Raw genomic sequence first — 21318 nt, 5'->3', positions numbered from 1 at the left:
CAATCAGAAAAACTCTCTAAAATACTTTCGCAGCACTCTGCATATATAGTATACAATATAATATAAAAACCAAAAAATTGTTTCGGTAACACTATACAATTTATTATTCCATGAAAAAAGTAGAAGGATGAAAAAATTGCAATACAACTACCAGTATTCCTCAATGAAAAAAAGAGGATTCCTTGGCTCTGATTCTTGCAACGCATGCGTTATTCGAGTAAACGCTGCGGAACAGCTGCTATACGCACCCCTTAATGTTCTTTGGAATTTCCTCCTCTTGGGAATTCGTAAAGCACGCTATGAATCCAATCCGAATAGTGGAGGCCAAAAGACAAATTACTTTCCGAGCTATATAATAAAAATTTATACCAAAGTATGAGAATTAATTTCGTAGTATGTGCTCGAGAAGGTTTAATTATGTGCAATATTTTTTTAATAAAAAAGAAAAGAGTTTTTTTTCTCGAAATTCCGTTGTTTCGTTAATTAAACTGAGAAATGAAAATTCGTAACGAGTTATAATTTGCGAGAAAAGGTAACGAAAGGTGAAATATAGATCCTGGGGTTGGTACATTTTTTTGTTTTGTCGAAAAGCTGCACGAGGAAGGAAAATGTCGACACAGGGTGGCAGGAATAAAAGTTGGAAGATTTGCATTAAAGAGGTGGCGAATTTCTTGAAAACTCGTGTCGAGCAGCTTACAGTTTATATTCTTGCAGTGGTGGCCTGTTGCGAGCATATTCTACATTTCCAATGGAAATTCACGCTTCGAGAGAAGCGAGCATTTCTCCCTCTTGATTTCATATCCATTGAGTTAAATTTAAATTGATAAAACCATCGTTATGTTTTAACGTTCGATCTTGCAGAAATAATAAAAATAGCATATGTTTGTACGTATATGTGATTGAAAGATGATTTCTCTGTGTTTGAGCATACTGCAGAAATGCGACTCGCTGAGAAGACAGGTAAAATAAAGTTTGGTATAGGTAGAAAAGTTTGAGAAACGGATGCACGTGTTGTTACGAATTTGATGCTTTGGCAAAAAGATGCCTGAGACATTTTTATCTCTTCCTGAAACTATATCGAGAGAAACCGCTTGGAAAGGGGGTAGGGAGAGGCGCGTGGATGCTTTTAGAAAGTATACTTCACATTTTGTAAGATGAGGCTCGTTCCTATGCAAAAGCGTACTCCTCCGGAAACTGCCTCTTAACGTAAAAATTTCATAAGGATTACCGGGAATAAATACAGGTGCAAATTTTTCGAAACAAATATAAATCTTAGAAAAAACCCAATACAATTGAAATATATCCCTTTTACTTATATCTCTATTTTCAATTGTGACGGAGATTATTACAATGGGGCTGAAAAGTTTATTTGTAACGCCTCGTGTGCTAAAAAGGAAACATTTGTTGTCATTCCACTGGTAACCGGTTTTCCAACGTGCGTGGAATAAAATTTTCCAGCGCGACATTTCGAACACATCCAATCCATACAAAGTTTTTATTGTGACAGAAATGACGATCCACAAAGCCATGAATTTTCCCAGCTCAACAGTTTTATGTTACTCCTTTCTATTTATTTCCATCGTTTTTCTTTCGTTCCTTTTATTCCACAATTTTAGACATTCTCGCAAAATTGAATTATTTCGGACAGTCTTTTCAGGGTTGGCATTTCCTTTCAGTAATTTGTAACTTTGGAGTTTTTCACCAAATTTACCAAGCTCCAAATTTAATTCATCAATATTCAATGGAGTGGTTACTATAATCTATAAATAATAAAGAACTAAATGGAACAAAAATTTAACAGGTCGACAAATATGACCACGTATGCTTCTGATAAGTGTAGCTATAATTGTATCGAAATAAAAACGACTGAACATAAAGCACAGTGGCTTCTCGAACTACATACTTGTCGATAAATCCAGTTGAGCTAACACGATGTGACGCGTCCATTGCATAATTAAATCACTCGAGGGACAAAAGTGTGGTTAAAGGGGTAGTCGGGGGAGAATTCGATGATCGACCAATCCTGATTAAGGAGAGGCGAATTGGTCACGAAACAGAATTGATTATCGAATAAACAACATTAAACAATTAGCTTATCCACTAGGAAATTATCCAATAGATTAATTAATAATTAACCAAAAATCTGAAAATCCGAACTGGCTATCGCAGCGAGGAACGTAAAATTATTAAAATCTGAGTTTCAGCTGTGCAATAATATTCACCACAACTGCACACGTAAATGCTACAATTATATACTAATGTATATTCGTTATATTGCTCTCCATCGACCGTCGCGATCGATAATATAATTAGTGGTCGATTAATTTGATCGTATAATTCAATTGTTTCTATTGGGAAACTTGATTGGCAGGGAAATTTGGTGGCAATTAAAAATTACGACTTACCTAATAGCGTTGGGCTGGTTCGCTTTCGAGTCACGCAGCAGGACGATTGTCATGCTTCGTTTGTGCTCGCCCCATTAAACGTACACGTGCATGATTCGCGATAGGACGGGTGGTGCAAAACGAATTCGCTCGTTCACTGGATGCTGCGAGTCATACTCGCGTAATCCAGTAGAGACACCTTTATATTTCTCGGACTACAATGCTCTTTACGACTTTCTCCTTCCTCGCGATCCTGCGAATAATCAAATTTACACGAAATTTAACAGAAGCTTCAACCAATAATTTCCATCAATTTCTAATCTTTTTCATATATATATATATATATATATATATATATATATATTTTATAGCCTTTTCTCTTCGACAAGTTTACATGAAATATATATATATATATATATATATATCTACAATCTATAAGGAAATGTTTAAAATAAAACTAGCAATTTTCGCAGCCAACATATTTGTAAAGGCTGATACTGATTAGATAAAAATTATTTTATGCAATACTGTTTAACCTCTGAGCTGTAGACAAAGCCCCTTTTAGACTTTAGAAAAATATATCAGGATAGTACCTGACCAACCAGTTATTAGAATATTAAAGTTTCCCTCAAATAAAAACCTATATTTTAGAGAAAAATCGCCGGAAGCTTAGAGGTTAATCGTGACAGGAAATTGAAGAAAATTTTTAATATCCCAAAGCGTTTGGATTTGGCAATATAATAAAAGTTTTAAAACGTTTTACGTCGTATTCAAATGAAAGAGCTCGCTGTACAGTTTATTTGATTATAAATCTGTAGTAATTATAATGACTCGTAAAGTCAAGCTTCGCGAATGACTCAATTTATTATACTGGTAAAATTAAAATATAATAGTGGCTCGGTTCGCTTGGTCGAAATAAAAAACTCGTTTCAGTATCAGTGTTACTCTCATAGGCATGAATGAAATAGCTAAAACTTATTTTCCCCTCTATCCCTCTTCTCCTTAAATCCACCCCAACCCCTGCATCGTTCGATCGCACAAAAGATAACATGTGAAATGTTACTTTTGAAACTGCTTAATTTTCTTAATTAATATAATTTGACTAAAAAGAAAATCTATACTTTTCCAGCAGATATATATGAACAGTTATTTAATCCAATAAATGTGAAATTCGTCAAAAAATTCTTTGTCAGATTTAACATGATAACGGTTATAAATTATTGAAGGGACGTGAAAAGAAATGACAAAAAGATTTCTGTCGATACGTATAATGTTAGTTAAATAATTGGTTAAAGGTGGAATATTATTGAATTGTTGAATTTTTCACTGCAGATATTCCGATTCTTCTTTTATTGATTACACTACTATACTATATATTTGCTAAGCCGTTATATATGAGCGAAATAATTTGAAGGCTCTCCGATAAAAGTACTTTATAAGAAAAATACACAAATATCGCTTTAGTGTACGCCTGTACAAAACGTTTGCGCGCTAAATTGACCGGCGTGCGATACTTTAGGCGGGAAAAGGAGAAACCGAGCCGTTTCGGTCAAAAACTCACTCGCCTTGAACGATGAAGCACTTGCGATCAGTCATTGAATAAAAAAACCAGTAGTATCGCTCGAACAAAATGAATACACATCGCAGGTCATTTTAGAGTTTCCCAAATTCACGTTCACTGTTATTTCACCGGAAAACTATAAAGAAAACTGTTCGAGACACGTGACCACATCGCGTTGTCCTCGTCACAAAAGTTGCTGCATTCACGATTCTTCCGCACAGGATCGAGGGTTCTTTAGCATTGAACGGGCAAATCGCGTTGAAATTTGAGCGAATTGGGGATATCGAGTCGTAAGAGGATCGGATCGCGAGGTATAGAAAGGAGGAGAAGCGCCTTTGGTGTATCACGAATGCGAGGAAAATGCGGAAAAGCGAGTGGGGAAATTATAACGGATCGTGGTCCGTTCGTCACATCAACTGTTTCTGGCTTGGCGAGCTCCTCCTGCAAAGTATCTGGCTGGCTAGTAGTGGCCGCCCCTCCTTTTCCGCAACGATGCAACTCTCCCCTCCCTTCATCCCCCTCCAAACCAAGCAGCCCCTTCTGCGCGTCCACAGCGGAAAAAGCGTGCCGCACCGCGCTGCGACGCTTCCCGGATAAGTTCAACCTGGCGCAGCAGCCCCTCTCTTCTCGATCCCCTCTCACCCCCTCCCCAACCACCAACTTTCCCCCTTACCGTACTATATACTCTTTTTCGCATTTTATCTCCATCTCTCTCCCTAAATGCAAGTGCATGTGCACGCAAAACTCCCAATCAACCTCGAGTCGAGTCACGTGGAAGGATCTATCATGTGGCTGGAAAATTCTCTCTCTCTCTCTCTCTCTCTCTCTCTCTCCTTCAGGCTTTTAAACTCCATTTTTAAATCTCAGCTCACGCATTATGACCGACGACGCCAATGAAATTTTTAACACTGAGTTATTCAGCTCGGAATTCACTAGCTCTGCAATAGTATTTATGAATGGAGTAACGCGTTATCCAAAATGATTAGGTTTGTCAAAAGAGCCGCGGTGAAAATGATTGAATCGTAGCTCATTGATCGATTGGGATCGTTTTACCAGGAAATTTTACTATCGTGTTATGTATTATATATTATATGTTCAATTTAGCATTTTCCAGGAGCACGTGTGCCTTGGCATGTGTGGCGCGAGAGTCAAGAAACCATTACGTAAAAAAGCAATCCATCAAACTTGCGGAGGAATAATCTCATATATAAATAATTGCCTTGTAAATTGCGCTAAATAGTTTATCCTTGATAAGTATAGCTGATAACATTTACTCTATTTATGGTTTTTGTCAGGTAATATTTTTCTGCGTAATTCTATTTTCTTATTATTGTTGTTATTGAACAAGTTATAACTTTGTCAGTATAGCTTACCGTGGGTTTTTGGTAAGTAAGCTAAAATTCTTACCAGTTTATTACATGTTTATTTTAAAGATCTTTTTGTGGTATGTAAAACAGTTATAAATAGTCGTGTTTTGTGTACACGTGCTGCGTTTACATGTAAAGAAGTGGAGGTGGACCGTTTGGCGTTGAGTCACGTGTGAAAAAGTCCATCATTTGTCTTAAGAGTGCTTTATCAGACTTTAAAAAAAGCGATTTTTCTTTACCAAGAATAATAAATTTGTGCCTTTCTTAAAATATGTCGTCCTATCGCTTCTTCCCTTCTACATTGCCTCGCTCTTTGCTGTATAGGAATTAAATTCCTAGAAAATATAGAAAGATTCTCATACTTGGACCAAAGTGCAAACGATTTACCATTCTCAGATTATTTGTTCGTATTCCAACCATTAGCTCAACGAACAATAAAATAATTTTTGTCATTCGCAACATTTTAAAAATAAATCTAAAATATCCTTGGAACCAGAATCTATATATACTTTCGTTCGCAATTTTTCTATTTTTTCTGTACGATTCACAGATAAGATTAGATGGAACAGCGAGCTATTTATCTATTTATCGTGTATGAATAAATTGTAGCAACCTGTTTCCTCATAACAAAATCGTTTCTCGTTTAAAAATTCATATGATCTCATTAGAAGGTTTTGCTACTCGCAAATACCATATATACTCGAAACGAGAAACAAATATTTTCTAATTAACTCCTCTAATTAAAGTAATAATAAAAGAGTAAAAATTCAGACATTTTCATGAAGAGCAATTTGTAAGTGGAAAATGCTTGAATTCTTGTGAGAAAAATAGTATACACAGAAGATTATCGGAGACAGTAAATTCTGTCTTTGCAGGGCTGATCTAGTCGAGGTTTCAACCCCGGAGGATCGGTCGTAAAGCAGGAAAGGTGACATAAATTTGCTCGGTTTTACTCACCTGGACGTATTTATCGTTCTTGGACAACTTTCGAGCCGACCTATTTTTTTCACTCATTTTTAAAACAACCAACACGCGATGGTCTGTGTAGTAATTCTAGACAAAGTGCTTTCTACTTGCTGTGTTTTATCCATTCTTCCATCAAAAGCACAGTTGTTACGCGTTTTCATCGAAATCCGTAAATTCCTTGGCAAAGAAATCATTATTTATCGATGAAACAATACACACTCGAGAATCGATACGTATCGTAATTGCTAAACAACTTTGCTATACAAATAATGAAAAAGAAAGAGGGAGGAGCGAGATTAGGTCTCAAAAAATCGCGTAGAGTTTTTATTCATGATGGCGAATTATTGCCAGCAAAATTATACGGTGTGGAATATAAAATCGACTTATAATGTTTGGTCAGTACTCCTGTAGAAGTATTTTTCAGAAAATTCGTTCTACGGAGCACTTGGCGGCACAAACATGGGCGAACGAACTTGCTTAATATGCTTTTCGATTAAGATGCAAAGTTAACACGCGATGACAAATTTTATCGTTGGACTAATCTCGTTCGGTAAAGCCGATTACGCGAAATTCATTTCGCCTATATTTCAAGACCAGTCTAGGTGGTTCCAAGAGATAGTCGACCCATAAAGAGTGGCTGCAGTTTCAGTTGAAAAAAAAAAATGTGCGTCGATAAAATAAATTCTCCGATAAGAAAAATTGTCTTCGATTTACCTGTGAAACGACATTATGAATTGATAACTCGTTATAAAAGTTATTATTTTCCGTATACGTTCGGGTGAATGGTGCGATGAAAATGATCCAATTAAATTCTATAAATTTAAAAATGAAATAATATGATAAAATAATTGGCTTGTGTAGGAATATAAAGGTGTAGATATGGAAAATGAAAATTTTAAAGCAAACGAAAGGAAAATTTTTTAGATTTGAAAGTTTTGTTAAAAATATGATAAATAGTATGGTGAAAGCTTTGAAATGTTGAGATTGAAGAATATGTCTGTTTCCATTGTCGGTCATTCTTAAAAAAACTACAATAATATAAAACAACATTAATACTATATTCGAACAATTACAGTTTTTCGTTTGTTATTAATATTCACAAGAAATGTCTACTTCCAGATTTTATCTAAATGACTGCTTATCTGAAGCATTTGTATAAAAAGTCAGTAAAAACTTTATTGCCTGCATTCTTTATCTGCAAATTAGACCACGTCTATCTGATAGACGATTTGCTAAGGCTTTTTTCATAAAAAATCCATATTTCTTTAAAGTGTCAATATAGTCATGTATGATAAAGCCAAGAAGCACTTTCTTTTTTATCTACACTACCTGTCTAAATTTGCGTCTAAATTGTGTGAGAAACTATCCTGCAATAATATTTATCTAAAATTTTATTTTTAACGTCCGGAGCTCCACTTTTCTCCACGAATCTTTTCATCTTAAAGCGAATGGAGCTTTTACTTCTTTAAAGCGACTTGCGCGAACTAAACTTGAATTTCTCCACAACTACAAACGTGACTTTGGAGTAATAAGAAACAATCGGACGATCAACTATAGCTTTTCATTATAGGAGAGCGTAAAACAGTTGTTCAGTCTGCCCATATTAATAATTGATCACTTTTAATGGAAAATTCTACTTTGTCTGCAATAACTCGTTACTATCATGGAAAAAAATATTCTGCTTTTTGCACACTTATATTTCATCGTTATCCTTGTAAAAACACTTTTTATCCTTGTAACTATCTTCGAATAATAGCTCTATTCCACCCGAACCGAAAATAAATGAGATTATTCGACCTAGCACACCGGTCGATAAATCCCATGGCCGATTTCCTTGATTTTTCTCAATTCTTAATAAATTCTCCCATTAAATTCACCGTTTCTCATCCCCCGATGCATTGTACTCCATTTTTATTTTTTATACGATATTAGCAGCTTGATCGATAATTGATTACCCTTGATAAATCCGATCAACGAGTTTTATTTAATCAATAAATTCACAAAAAACACAAATATATCACTGGGGCTCATCCAGCTGTAATTGAATGATTAATGAATAGCCGGCAGAATAAATCAATGAGTAATCAAATAGTACAATGGATACACGAGTGAACGAACAAATGGGAGAATTAGCTGCTTCGAAGGACCATGGTTGGAGAGCAATTACGGAAATGCAATTAAAACCGTTTCACATACAACAATTTATTTTTACTCTTCCAACAGTTTCCGTTGTCAGTTAATCAATTGTTCTACTTAAAAATTAATCCAGCAACAATAAATTATGTTAACATGTCGATATAGGTACATATGTTACGCAACCGAGAATCAGATGTTTTAAGATTTAATCGGGTTTTCCGTCCTATCCAAAATGCCTCTATCAGTCCAGTGTTTGATTGCGGAATATTGATCAAGCCAGAATAAAAGCTAAAACACGCGATGCGGCCCAATGATTGCATCCGGTAAGTGAACACCAGTAATTGAATTGGCAATTACCTGATTTATTTGATTAATTAATGAGCAAATCTTTGCCTCGGATTTGAGCAGCTAAAGTTTACGAAGACCGGTATAACATTTTTGTCGTTTAAGGATCGTCTAATAAGATCATTGTATGCCATCCATTCTACTTGTCGTTAGCCAACTTAAAATCCTATCAATAATTGTTGAAAATATTATTTTATACCATACTCAATGATGTATTAAGATAAAATAGCTAGGTGGAGAGTTGCGTGGTCTCAAAGTTCTGATTGAACGACTGTTGATTTTGGCTCGAGTCTAATGATCGATGTACACACCTGGCAAATACTTACATTACACTCGACACAGTGACTCGAAGAATATATATATATATATTTTTTTAAAAACCTGTACTAATATATTCTTCTCGAAATAACTAACTTCTTTCACTCCAATGCTAAATTGAAATAAAATACTGTGTAAATTGTTGACAGAGGAGATTTTTAATTAAATCCACAGTGGTGGTAACAAGAAATTGAATTGATATCTCGGAAAAGCTATGAATAAAAATCAAGTTGATTTGCAAATGGCAGAAAATCATTTTCACGCGAATAAATTCAAAGGTGACTGTTATTAATCCATAGGATTTGAGGGATTGCTCGATTAAACGCTGATTCGTAAAATCAATAATCCAAGATTAAAGGGGAGATTTAAAGGTAGATTTATGGATTTTAATAGTTGATGGCAGGGTGATTGTGGGTGGATCAGTATCCATGCTCCAAGTTGCCTTCTATCGGGACGAATAGTCGAATCATTTATTATTAGATGAAACACATGATTTGACATTCGCGTGCGGAGGTTATTTCGAAGAAAGTCCGAACTTACTGGAGTATCGATTCTCAACCTCCAGGGACGTACGTGCTCCCATTTGACACGCGATGCCATTTTCAGACTGGCTAGTGGCTACCCGCAAGGACTCTTCACTCCACCTAGAAACTCCTTATTAATCTTTCACAAACCTAAACGACCACCGAACAAAGATTTGGCTTTCTCCAAACTAGACTCTACTTTCCCCAGCCGTTTCATTCTCCCCTTTACGTTTTCACATCTTTTCAGAAGTATAAGTCACTAGAAAAAATCTCTGAAATTTGATATTTTCTCGCGTAAGATCCAATATGGAAAAAACGACTTTCAATAATTTCTCTTTGGACTTCTTCAACGTGACAGTAACGAGACAGATATTAATCATTAAAGATAAAAACTTTAAAGGTTCGTCTTGGAAAAAAATTCAGTTAGTCCGAACATGAAAAAGCTCCTTATCCAGAGAATAATTAAGTTATGGCTTCGACAAAAGGATAGAAAAATGGGACGTTGCCGAGGAAAGGCATCGCGATGGAAATTTCTCAATTTTTAGGTCAAAGCGGTGTGCAACGAATAAAATGTAAGAAGATAAAGTCGCGTGTAAGGAAGGTTGGGTAGCTGCAGTGGGGGCTGAAAACGTTCGTAATTATGCAGTTTTCGGAAGCGCTGGACCGTGGATCGCGCTTTAAGCAGTTTAATGGGTAAGCCACGGGTACACCACAACTAACAACAAGTCAACGTACAGAGCGTTTAATTAGCCAGACAACTTGACAGCAAGCTTACACTGGCCTAGAATCTTCCAGAAAATCCTTGGAAAAAACTCATCTCCAATGCCAAGCTTAAAATATGATTGTATTATGACGACAGATATGCACTCTTATCTCTTATCACGGAAAAGTCTGAGCCGGAGAATTAAGACATTTGTCTTTTGGAGATAAAATACTACTTGGTAAAATCCTTTCAAATTGCTCATTTTCAAGCGTCTCAAAGAAATATTCAGTCCCGTCGCAAGAGGATTGATTCATTTTTAGAAAAATATCTACACTATTTTATAAATTTTAATCCATAACCTCTATCTCTGGTTTGTAATATAAGATAAAAAATAACCATGAGCCACTTGAGAGATTTCTGGAACTGAAAAATCTCAGGGTTTGGAGCTCACCGGTCGATAAAAGCGGTGGACAAACATTGCAGGACATTTTTTCCTTCGTCTCCAAGATTTTCTTCTTCCATCACCGTTAGACCAGTATATCAGCGAAATTGAAAATAAGTCCAAGAGGATATTTTTCAATATTACCTCAATATTAAAAATTTCTTATTATTACTACTTCTATTTTCAGCTCTTTTTTTTTCTATTTTAATTCGAATGACAAAACAAAATTGTGAAGCTTTCAATAAGGTTGAATTTAATAAAGTTTTCGTTAAGTTTTGGAGTCATTGGTTCGGGAAGAGGAAGCAAGGAGTGAGGATCATTAAGAGAGACATTAAAATACATTAGGGGAGGGTTCTACAAATGCGAATTGTCGTACAAGAGTCTTCCATTGAAAATTCGCGCGGCTGCAAAGTATTGGAGCAGCAGGGTGCTAAAGTTTTGTTTCGTGTGAACCGGTGACTGTGTGTGCCTTCCATTCCCGTTGCCAGTGAATGATCGCGACGTCCTCCGCTCCATCGTTGCTTCGTCCTTTTCACCATTCCTTTCAGCTTCCCTCTTGTCCACTTCACCACGTTCCATACCCTCATTCCATCGTTCCTCTTATTAAAGGAAAATGTCAGCCCCGGAAAAAGAATTTTTTACTCCCAGACGTTCACGCATCTTTAATACTGCCTTCCAACTTTTACCATATCGATCCGCATTAATTCTCCCAGAACACTGGCTCCTTTTTATTTTATATTGCGTTATATATTCCTTCGTATTATATTTTTGCATCATTATGTAAAACCTGCAATTCCACAGGTTATGTGAAATCGTATATTTGACTTTTTATTTTCAGTTTGCTTAGACGCGTCCAATATATTCCGTCTCGTTCGTAGTCTATTTTTCACACTTTATTCACGAATTTTTTACCGTATAAATTCGAAAATTTCGAGCGACGAGGATCTAATTGGAATTTGAAGCGACTGTGGTACGAGGTAAATTTGAAATGCAAAAGTTGTTAATTCTTTAAGATAACGAAGTTTTGGTGAATTTAGAGTGAGATTGATGAAGTTCCATGCATCGATCGAAGCTCTCTAGTTTATTTTGACGAAAGGTAGCCGAGAAGTTTGAGAATTTTTTCGATATCGAATAGTGGAGAAAAAGTTCAGCTTCGATGTCAGAGGTTTTTCAAGAGGTATGATATTTATTCGAGGCAGACGATCGCAACGATAGAGATTGTCTCGATATACGAGTCCCCAATTACTCTCCATAAAACTTGAATTCGCTTTGTATTCTTAATCAGAAAAACTCCTAATTCCCTTACCCTTTGAAAATAAATAATAGATCCTTTGTGAACATTTTGATCAAGCATAGAAAATTTTACTTGATAATTTTTCAAGGTAAAAATAGAATTCAAATTAATTTTAACTTGAAAAGTTTTCAATGGGGAGAAGAGCATTGTTGTAAAACTGGCAATTAGTGGAAAACCTTCTGTTTGGAAAAAGCTCGGTCGTATGGTCTTAAACGAACGGTTTGGAGCAGCAGTTAGAGCTACTTTGGTCTGAAAGCGTCACGCTCTAGCCAAGCTCTTAAAGGGGAAAGAAACAAAGCTGCAAGATGCACACGTATAAGGAATAATGTTATGTCGTTTCCCCATGTATAACCATCCTTTTCCGGCTATGTATCACTATCCTCGACAATACGACGCACGACCGAAAGAAAAAACTCCTACAGAGTTCAAACTCCACGTTGTATCAAGATAATCTACCGAGCTTTAAAATCGCCATTGAAAAATTCTCAAAATTAAAACACAAAAATATTGTAAAGTTAAAGTATTTTATTCTTTTATTTCTCTTTAGAAATTTATTTGATCGCTATTAGAGGAATTTACATATTTTCGAATAAAAATTTGTAAACTTTTTTAATAGGCAATTGGAAATAGGTGGGATTGTCCGACGAGTGGGATTGTCGGACTGAAATATATCGGCACACATTTCCCATTTTATTTTCGTGACAAAAGCCACTGGGTCAAGCGGTTTCCAATTAAAATTTCGTTGTTACCAGCTCCGGCTGAAATGAATGCAGCCTCAGGGACCGGTAACTACAATGAAATTAAGCCACTCATTAAAGTCTTCACATTTTTGCAGGTGTAAGAACCTACACGTACAATAAAAAGCTACAAACACACGCGAGAAATCTTCAAACGAACCACATTTAACTCTCCTAAACGTTTAAATTATTAGCCGAGTAAGAAATGATTGCGCTGCTTAAAAATCTTTAGAACCGCTTAACGTACGAATTATCACCCAACAATTACTCAATTTATTTATTGAAAAATAATGCAAGTTTTTTTTAAGGCTCGCTCGTAAACGAAAAGTTGTTAGAGGCCGTGAAAAATTGATATTCATGCTTTACAATTTTTTATGATACAACGTAAAACCCTGGGAAAAGAATTTTAAAACTGCATCAGAAAAAAACGCTGGCGATACGCGAATAACCGAGCATAAAATATTAATAGATACTTGCAGTAAATTCGAAATGGAGCTGAAATCTTAGCAGTTGTGTACTGCAGCCCGTATATGAAGCTCGCAAAGCTCTGTGCGATTTAATATTAGGGAATTCGGAGTATGACGCATGACTCGAATTTCGTCTCTGTAATATCACAATAATAAAGTAATAATCTTTATCGTTAAATTACGAGGGAAATTATATATTCTCGGCGAAAGTTGCGTAAGGTTGATGATGGTGACTATGGAGGGTAAAACGAGCTTATATCGCAATTGCTGTGCCATATTGTGTGGAATTTATTTCAGATAATTTTACAGTAAATTTTGAAAGAACAGTTTCGTAAGCTAGTTTCTTTATCTCGTTGTGGAAAATTGATACGACAGGGGGTGGAAACGGTCAACGGAAATAAAGAGACGCATGGTGTATATCGAGAAAGTACGGTACACGAGATTCACGAGAGGTGATACGAGATTTTACTGCTGCTGCACTCAGCCACTGCTCAACGAAATCCTATAGTATAGCATATATATATATATATATATATAGTATATATACCGCATCGCAATGACTCCGTCCAGTCCACATACGCATGCACACTCACGCATTGATCCCCCTTCTATATTTCTGCACCACCAACCCCTTCTGCTTTTCTACCTCCTGCTCCCTTTTCAACCTATGAGCGATGCTCTTAAATCACGTTAACCTTCCTTTGAAAAAGAACAGAAAAGGAACAATCTAATAAACTTGAATTTCTAAACGAGAATTCCCACCATAAAAACAAAATAAAACTTTTGCCAATTGCGATTCGATTCTATCCCGATTGGAGTTTCAAACTTTTATCGAGAATTCTCATCGTAAAAATGAAATAGATTTTTTACAGTAACAACCATTTAATTCTATAGCTATTGTAATGCAATTGTATAATGTAATTTGTTTTTGAATTGTACACGTAGGAGCCGTCCAATTGGTGAAATTGGTTATCCATTTTGATTAGAATTGAGTGTAAATGGAATCTTCGGAAATGGGGTGAAGGGCGAGTTATACAATGCTGTTGCGTATGTACATAGCCATGGGTGATATCATAGTTAGAGATCCGAGTGTGTATAATCCTGTAGTGGTCACCAGGCAGTAAAATCTCCCATTGCATCTGGTGAACAATGGCATATAACAAGGTAGTTCATACACACCGGAATAATCCAACCACTGTAACAATTTCACTTGTAATGCAAACTAAAACTTGGTAGCATCTCATCCCTTTGTACTTGACTCGGGCATATATCTTTAATGTTACAATATTACAATTTTAATAACTTAAATGTTCCACGTAATAGATATATACTTTCACCCGATTTATTTATAATACTCCGCTATCCATTTGGAATTATCCATGACACATTCCGATGCTCAAAGAACATCTCGCGGTTCTGTGGAGTTTCCTTTACACGAGGGATGAAGAGATGAATTTCATGAAGCAGCTGCTGAAGGGAATTGAAAAAAAATGCAAGCGAGCTATACGTCGACTCTTCTAAAGAATGATAAGTAACGATCGATTTTTATTGTACGTGAAATAAATAGACAAGTCGGCGAGGAAAATTTTATTTTTAGGGAGTATTTTTGAAATTGAAAAATAATTAATATTTCATGAGATAATACTGATAAAGGATTAAAAAAAAGTTTCTCGATCAAAGCTCGGGTCACGCTCCATTCCTATTTGTGATATGCTAAAACACCTTTGTGTGACTCATGGGGCCCTGGCAACACAATATTCACCAACCAACCTACCCAGGCATCCACCTATATTCACCTTTAGGAAGGGTAAGGGTGTTCATAAAATCGATGAGAAAGAGCTGCACCGTGTCTGTCTACGTTTTGCCCCACCACTACCTACCTTGGTGACGAACTGATATTTATCACTTTCCTGCAGTCCATAGTTCACTCGCTATAAATTAAAACCTCTACCTATAAATCTACCAGCATCCGTGCCACCTCCGTTTTATTTCCCCCAAAAAATACCCATCTCGATTCAAAGTAATACAATTTTTTCAACTAAAATTCAATAAAACTTTATTTTTTACAAATAAATTCCTAATATCACGAGTCTTTTTCCTACGACAGTGTAATAAATTATTTTATAAAAATACTTCTAGAATTCTCGCTTAAGTGAAATACCGAATAAAACTAAAAATTGCAAAACTTAAATTTTTCACTATGTATACTCTAGCAGCTAGAAGTTTTCTCGTGTTTACATATTTATTTCTACATTTCCATTTTTAGAAATCATATTTGTGAAGTCAGTAGTCTGGCTACTATTCTTTTTTATAAAAATTCTATACTCGACAATGCACTCTCTAACGATATATCAATTCGTGCAGAATTCAATATCAAGATTTTGTAGCATTGGAAATTTTATTTCTGAAAACAAAGTTGGTCTTAAAATATCAATTGTCTTTTTAATGAAAGTAAATATTTCAACCAATCCTACATTGAGAAGTTCGATATATAAATAAACTAAATGAAATGATAGTACTGTGTTTGTTCGATGATTAAATGAATAGCATGTACGAATATAGCAAATTTAAGTTTATATGTATATATAATCTGTATTTTCAGAGGAAAATTTCATTATTAAACTGACAATTTGATTATCTCTACATTTCAGTCTCGTCGTTCTCTAGATAGAAATACCATGAAATTATTGGGGATACTATACAAGAAGATATGTGCGCTTAAAATAAAACGTTTAATCAAAAGTTCTTTGTTGCTTTCGGGGATTCAGATTTTTATCGTCTTCTTATGTTTATCGCTGTTTGGGACCAGAAAGAAACACTTCGGTATAAGAGATTGTTGCATTTTCAAAGCTGTTTCATTTGCCTCGTTAAGATTCAAATATATCTCATTTTGTAACGTTACGCGTAGAGAGTGAACGTGGTGGCATTTTCGGGGTATAAATAAAGGTCGAATATTACGGGCTTCCTCATAATGGGCAAACGTTTAAGCTACCAGGTTCTGCCTTAGGAAAATCAAAACTCATTCCCTTGTAACATAATATTTTGTTTATTTTAATAATATTTAAAATAACAGAGCTGTGTTGAAAATATTAGGCATAATAAATGTTTTTAAAATTAAAAGCAAAGCAACATTGATCTCCTTCTTTTCACAAATAATTAATTCAAAATTTAAACATGCCATTTTTTACTCAACTTTATTCTAATAAAAAGACAAGCCGAGCTCATCGCTCTGAATAAGTATCAAGTGTATATAAGAAAACTTAAATGAAAAAGTCACGATCCCTTATTTTTTGCTATCCTCTGCAACTTTTTATCTTCAAATCTTTATTCTTTGGCAGTAAGTGAAATTTCAATTAGAAATAATACTGCTCTAGCGAAAGAGTTGATCTTACAGCTGAATCTCATTTTAAAGATGGCGGAAAGTTGTTCAATCTTCAATGGGTCTGGTGCCAAAAGAAATTACTAAAAAAGAAAAATTAACTGGTCCATTATCCATGCAGCCTCCTTCGAAACTTTTTTAAGCCTCTGCCGAGAACCAGCTTTCTCGAAGTAAAAGGATGAGAGAAAACTCTCTAAAAAGTCCCTTTTCCCCTCGAATACTGATTTTTTACTTAGGAATACAAAGTTCATTTAAGAATTTCACTAAACGTTAAGAAGTTAACTGAGCAAATCTTTCAAGGAAAAAGAAATTTATTGTTCCACGATAATTATTCATTGAAAATCTTGTATTTTATCATAGGATTTTTGAGGTGAAGAAAATAACTGTTTTTTCTGCTTTGCAGTAAAAAATAGATGGGTTTAAGTAAAGTCGAAAGAGAAGAATTTAATGAGATTTTCTTTTCTTTTCTAATCAGTGTCTTACTACCCTCGTATCAACGTATTGGCTGCTGTTGCTCTTTAATTCGGAACTTCCAAAAGTGGTTAACAAGTGAAGTTCCAACAGGCTACACAGGGCCAACGTATCAGGCCCCCTGGCAAGTCCGACTTGGAGAAATTGCCGGAGATTGAACGACAGATTGCAAGCAGAACCTCTGAAATCCCAGAAACGAACCTTGTATTTCCTCATTGGGATTGCTTCGCTGAAATTTCGTCGATACCATTCTTGTAGCTCTAATTCTGTAGGATTTTCCTTCCTTAAATAACGATCCTCGTTATCTCTCCCTTTCGTTAAAACAACTATAAATTTTTACTTGAATCGAATTTTTATATCTTGTCTCTATTTTCGATTTTATGCTTGTACCATTAGAATGTAGGAAGGAAGATGTAGGTGGTTGAAACTGTTCGAGTCAAATGAGAGAGAGAGAGAGAGAGAGAGAGAGAGAGAGAGAGAACAATGCATACACAAGTAGTACATACAGCTGGTTTGCCATATTTGTAGAATGAGCAAAGCTTGAGTACCGGAAGACCGCAGTGCATGATTAATGTATACGTATATGTACATACAAGAATTATTCCTAGCGAATTCTAGTTTATACGATGCCATAAATAATATTGACAAGGGCAAAATTTAGCACCCTGTCGCTTTAAACATTGCGTGCGAGCTAACGAGACTACTTCTGCTAATTAGAATTACGCGAATAATCGAGTATTATGCTTCATTGGTCAATTTCATTACCGCTAATTCCGCTTTACACTTTATGGCACGTTGCTTGTTTTATAATATCCAATTTTGTGAAAATTAGAAAAATATTAATTGCAATGAATGTAAAGCATAATTATGATTAAAAGCTTCGACGCGATCGTATATTCTCTCACAGTAGCACGAACAAGTGCATTTCTCCTGATTACAGTTCTCTCAGAGAGAAATATTTCAACGCAGCTCATTTCGTAATTAGATATTAATTTCCGAGCGAGGAGATGAGTGAATGGTTAGAGCGAGGCTTTGGATTTGGAAAGAAATGGTCAGAGATGGAGGAGATTAAAGAGAAGCCGGAATGAAGTGAGAGTTGGTGAATCGAAGAACGAAAAAAGGAAATGGTTAGGGAAAGGAAAAGAGAAGAAGAATTGGCACACCGGAGGCTCTCCTCTGCCACTCCTATGTGTTCAGCCAGCAAAACATTTTCTGCGCTTGGTTCCTATTATATACCCTTTTCGCTAATTATCCCTCATCACCTATATTTAGAAAACAAATTCAATCAAACTGTAATCTATACTCACCTCGATATTGTTTTAAAACAACATTTATTTAAATAATATTTATATCGAACAATATTTTGTAAATTCTTTTACAATTTATTTCTTAGGACATATCGTGTCCACTTTTCATCGTTAACAAGCGGACAGTTCTATATGAGTCGTCGTTGGTGATTCAAGGGGCTTTCTAGTTTGTTTTCTTGATTGAGCGGTGTTCCAGTATGAAATTAGACGCTGAGCCACTGCGAATGGACCCAGCAGCGGTCTAAACATAAGTTAGTCGCTAAAGCGGACACATCACCGTGCAAAACTTGGATCACTGACCCGCACTTAGTTCGTATCTTTGTTTAACTTGTCTAAGAATAAGTGCCGCGTAGAGCACATAGCACCAAAGTGGCCTGCAATTCCGCAGCCAGCTGAACAGAACTCTTTCGTGTCTCTGATTAACGTGCCAGATTACTCTTTCGAGCGTAACTGGGAAAACTAACCACCACTCACTATACTGTACGAAAAGAACTCGTACACTTCTCGCATTGTTGAAAATCTCCCCCACGAGACTCCTCCGGAGAGTTCGCTCTTATCATTTTATAGCTGTAGCTAAATCTTATCAAAAAACATTAAACCTTCCCTTTTTTATTGCACATTTAATTAATCGTTTAAATCCTCAACCCTGTGCAATCGAATGGTGTATAATTTGTTCTCAGTTGGGACAATTGGAAACGCGGAGGAGGGGTAGGGTGGGGGATTCGTATAAAGAGGCTATTTTAGGTAAATAATGGAGGTGAATTTATTTTCCTGAGATTCGGGGCAGCTTTTTGCGAGGGTCACGTTCTGATTGGGGAAGTTCAGAGTTCGAAGCATGGACCTTGTTAATGCAAATACGACTCGTTTGAAAGTTTACTGATACAAGTGCAATCATGCGACTTCGATCGAATGCACTGGGTCATTTACCTATTCTAAGTTGAACAACCCCTGCCTCTTCAATCAAAATTGTTTCGAATCTCACCATGAAACACCGCAAACTTTTACAAAGAATTGCTTGCAATCAGCCCCATTTACAGCTTACGTTTCAGATGTAAATTGCACATTTCGATTGGCACATGCAAGTTGCAGCTGGAGTTGTGCGATTAGATTAAAAATTGCAGTGACGTAACGTAACTTTGACAGAAAATTATGGAAAGGTTCTCACAAGACATTGGGAATAGCATTGAGGAGTTTATTAAATATTTTCAGAAAGACTGTACAATCGTGGACTTGTGTGGTGGGAGCTAATTATTAATTCTCACATTCAGTAATAGCACAATTAAGTCTCGTTGAAGATAATACTGTACATGTGCGAGTATAAGCTTGATTTTCTAAGAATATAATTGATCCGGTGGCCCCTTTATTAACAATAATTAACAACGACACTAAATTTTTAAAAATATAATTATACACAAAACGAGAAATTCTCTCTTTTCATGGCCGAAAGATTTGACACGTTTGTAGCGAAATGACAAAAGGCAATTCGCGGTGGGAAAAATATTGTTACGCTATAGCGATCATGCATAAATAATGTTATTTGTTCGTACAACGCACGAATGGAGCAGGACCACAAAAGGAAATAATTCACGCGTGTGCGTGTTTGTGTAAATTCTGGAAATTTACAACTATGTAGTGCTCCAGTAATTTGCAAATGTGACGAACGAAAGGGCTGAATAAGCGAGAGAATTAAACGACGAGATAATCAATTTTCCAGGCCGATCGGATTAAAATCGTAAATTGTATTTTGAGAATCCTCGCATTTGGATATATAGCACGCACGAATTATTTATTTTTATTTGTTGACGCTACGAGGCCGAGATTACGAATACCATAAAAGCGAATATTTCGCGAGTAAAAAGATTAGAGTGAGTTATTTCAGCGAGAACTCGTGTGAAATATCTGAGCGAGTGCAAATACTGCAGAGAGTGGAGCAGTCAAAAGAGAAGCTTGACAGTATCAACGTCACGGACAAATAAATGATATAACGTAACTGATGCATGGATTAATCTTGTTGGACGACAACGGGAGCTCTATGCACCGCGCATAGGTATATAGATTGCGCGAATCATGGCAATGATTTATTCGCCCTCGAAAGACTCCAACGTGCATGAAACTTTTCATATTTAACTTTTTCCAACTAATTAAACTCTTCCCGTTTTTCTTGATTCTATTTTAATCACCTCCCCCCACCTCTCCTACTTCTAATTCACACAAATAATTTCACTCGTAATTATATACAAGTCAAATGTTTCGTACAACGTTAATAAAATTCTCAGTCAGCTAGGGTAATGGCAAGTTATGTTGATATGCCTGTAGAAAAATTCGAGAGCATTCTTCCAGCAAGAGGTTAATCTTTATTACTGCAGAAATGCAAACTGCAAAACCCTCTCCGTTTGTTCCAAGGTTTCCGCAGCGGTTATGACGCAAGCTCAACATTCGACGAAGAATTCAAAGAGCTGCTGCACGTGCATTTCGTTTTGGGGAAAGCTGGATGAAAATACTTGAGTCGTGATGGGGGTAGGAAGCAGATTGCATGTGCGCAAACACTTATAATCGTGAAGAATTATGTCCCCTGGCTTTTAATTACCTCTTTGTACATATTCGAAAGAATTATTTGCAATTTATTATGTAATTATTTGAAAACGACCCAGAGTAATTTTAATTTCATTAGCAGCATGTGCCACACGCTTATTATACTAAAATTATGACGATTAATATTATGGATAAAACTTTGATTAATTTTCCTGTTACAATGATTAATTAAAATTAGAGAAATAAGAGTTTCTTTCGAGTTTAGCTAAATTTACGAATAGAAGCTTGCAACATTTAAACGAATAAGAAACGAAATGTACTTATCGATCGGATAAGAAGCCCTTCGTGACTCAAATCCAACGAGTACAATGAATTTCTTTCTTTT

The 21318-nt window shown here is 35.8% G+C and overlaps 1 protein-coding gene across 6 annotated transcripts in view; it reads right to left on the bottom strand.

Moving 5' to 3' along the window:
- LOC136772392 (galactosylgalactosylxylosylprotein 3-beta-glucuronosyltransferase P-like) overlaps positions 1–21318 on the bottom strand; it is a 35679-nt gene that overhangs the window by 12273 nt on the left and 2088 nt on the right. For 3 of the 6 annotated variants that reach the window (XR_010822448.1, XM_066725340.1, XM_066725344.1), the window contains exon 2: positions 2406–2637. The exons of 1 other annotated variant lie outside the window; for it this stretch is intronic. The gene's annotated coding sequence lies outside the window, so the exon portion shown is untranslated. Of the gene's footprint in view, positions 1–2405; positions 2638–3945; positions 4374–21318 lie in introns of those variants that run through there. 2 more of the 6 variants (XM_066725342.1, XM_066725341.1) reach the window with 2 other exon arrangements.

Source organism: Prorops nasuta, unplaced genomic scaffold, assembly GCF_024137725.1.
Source record: "Prorops nasuta isolate Cenicafe-Biocafe unplaced genomic scaffold, Cenicafe_Pnas_1.2 PNAS00004, whole genome shotgun sequence".
Taxonomy (NCBI): domain Eukaryota; kingdom Metazoa; phylum Arthropoda; class Insecta; order Hymenoptera; family Bethylidae; genus Prorops; species Prorops nasuta.
The sequence above is the reverse complement of the archived record's forward strand: the minus strand, read 5'-3'. Positions and strand labels throughout refer to the sequence as shown.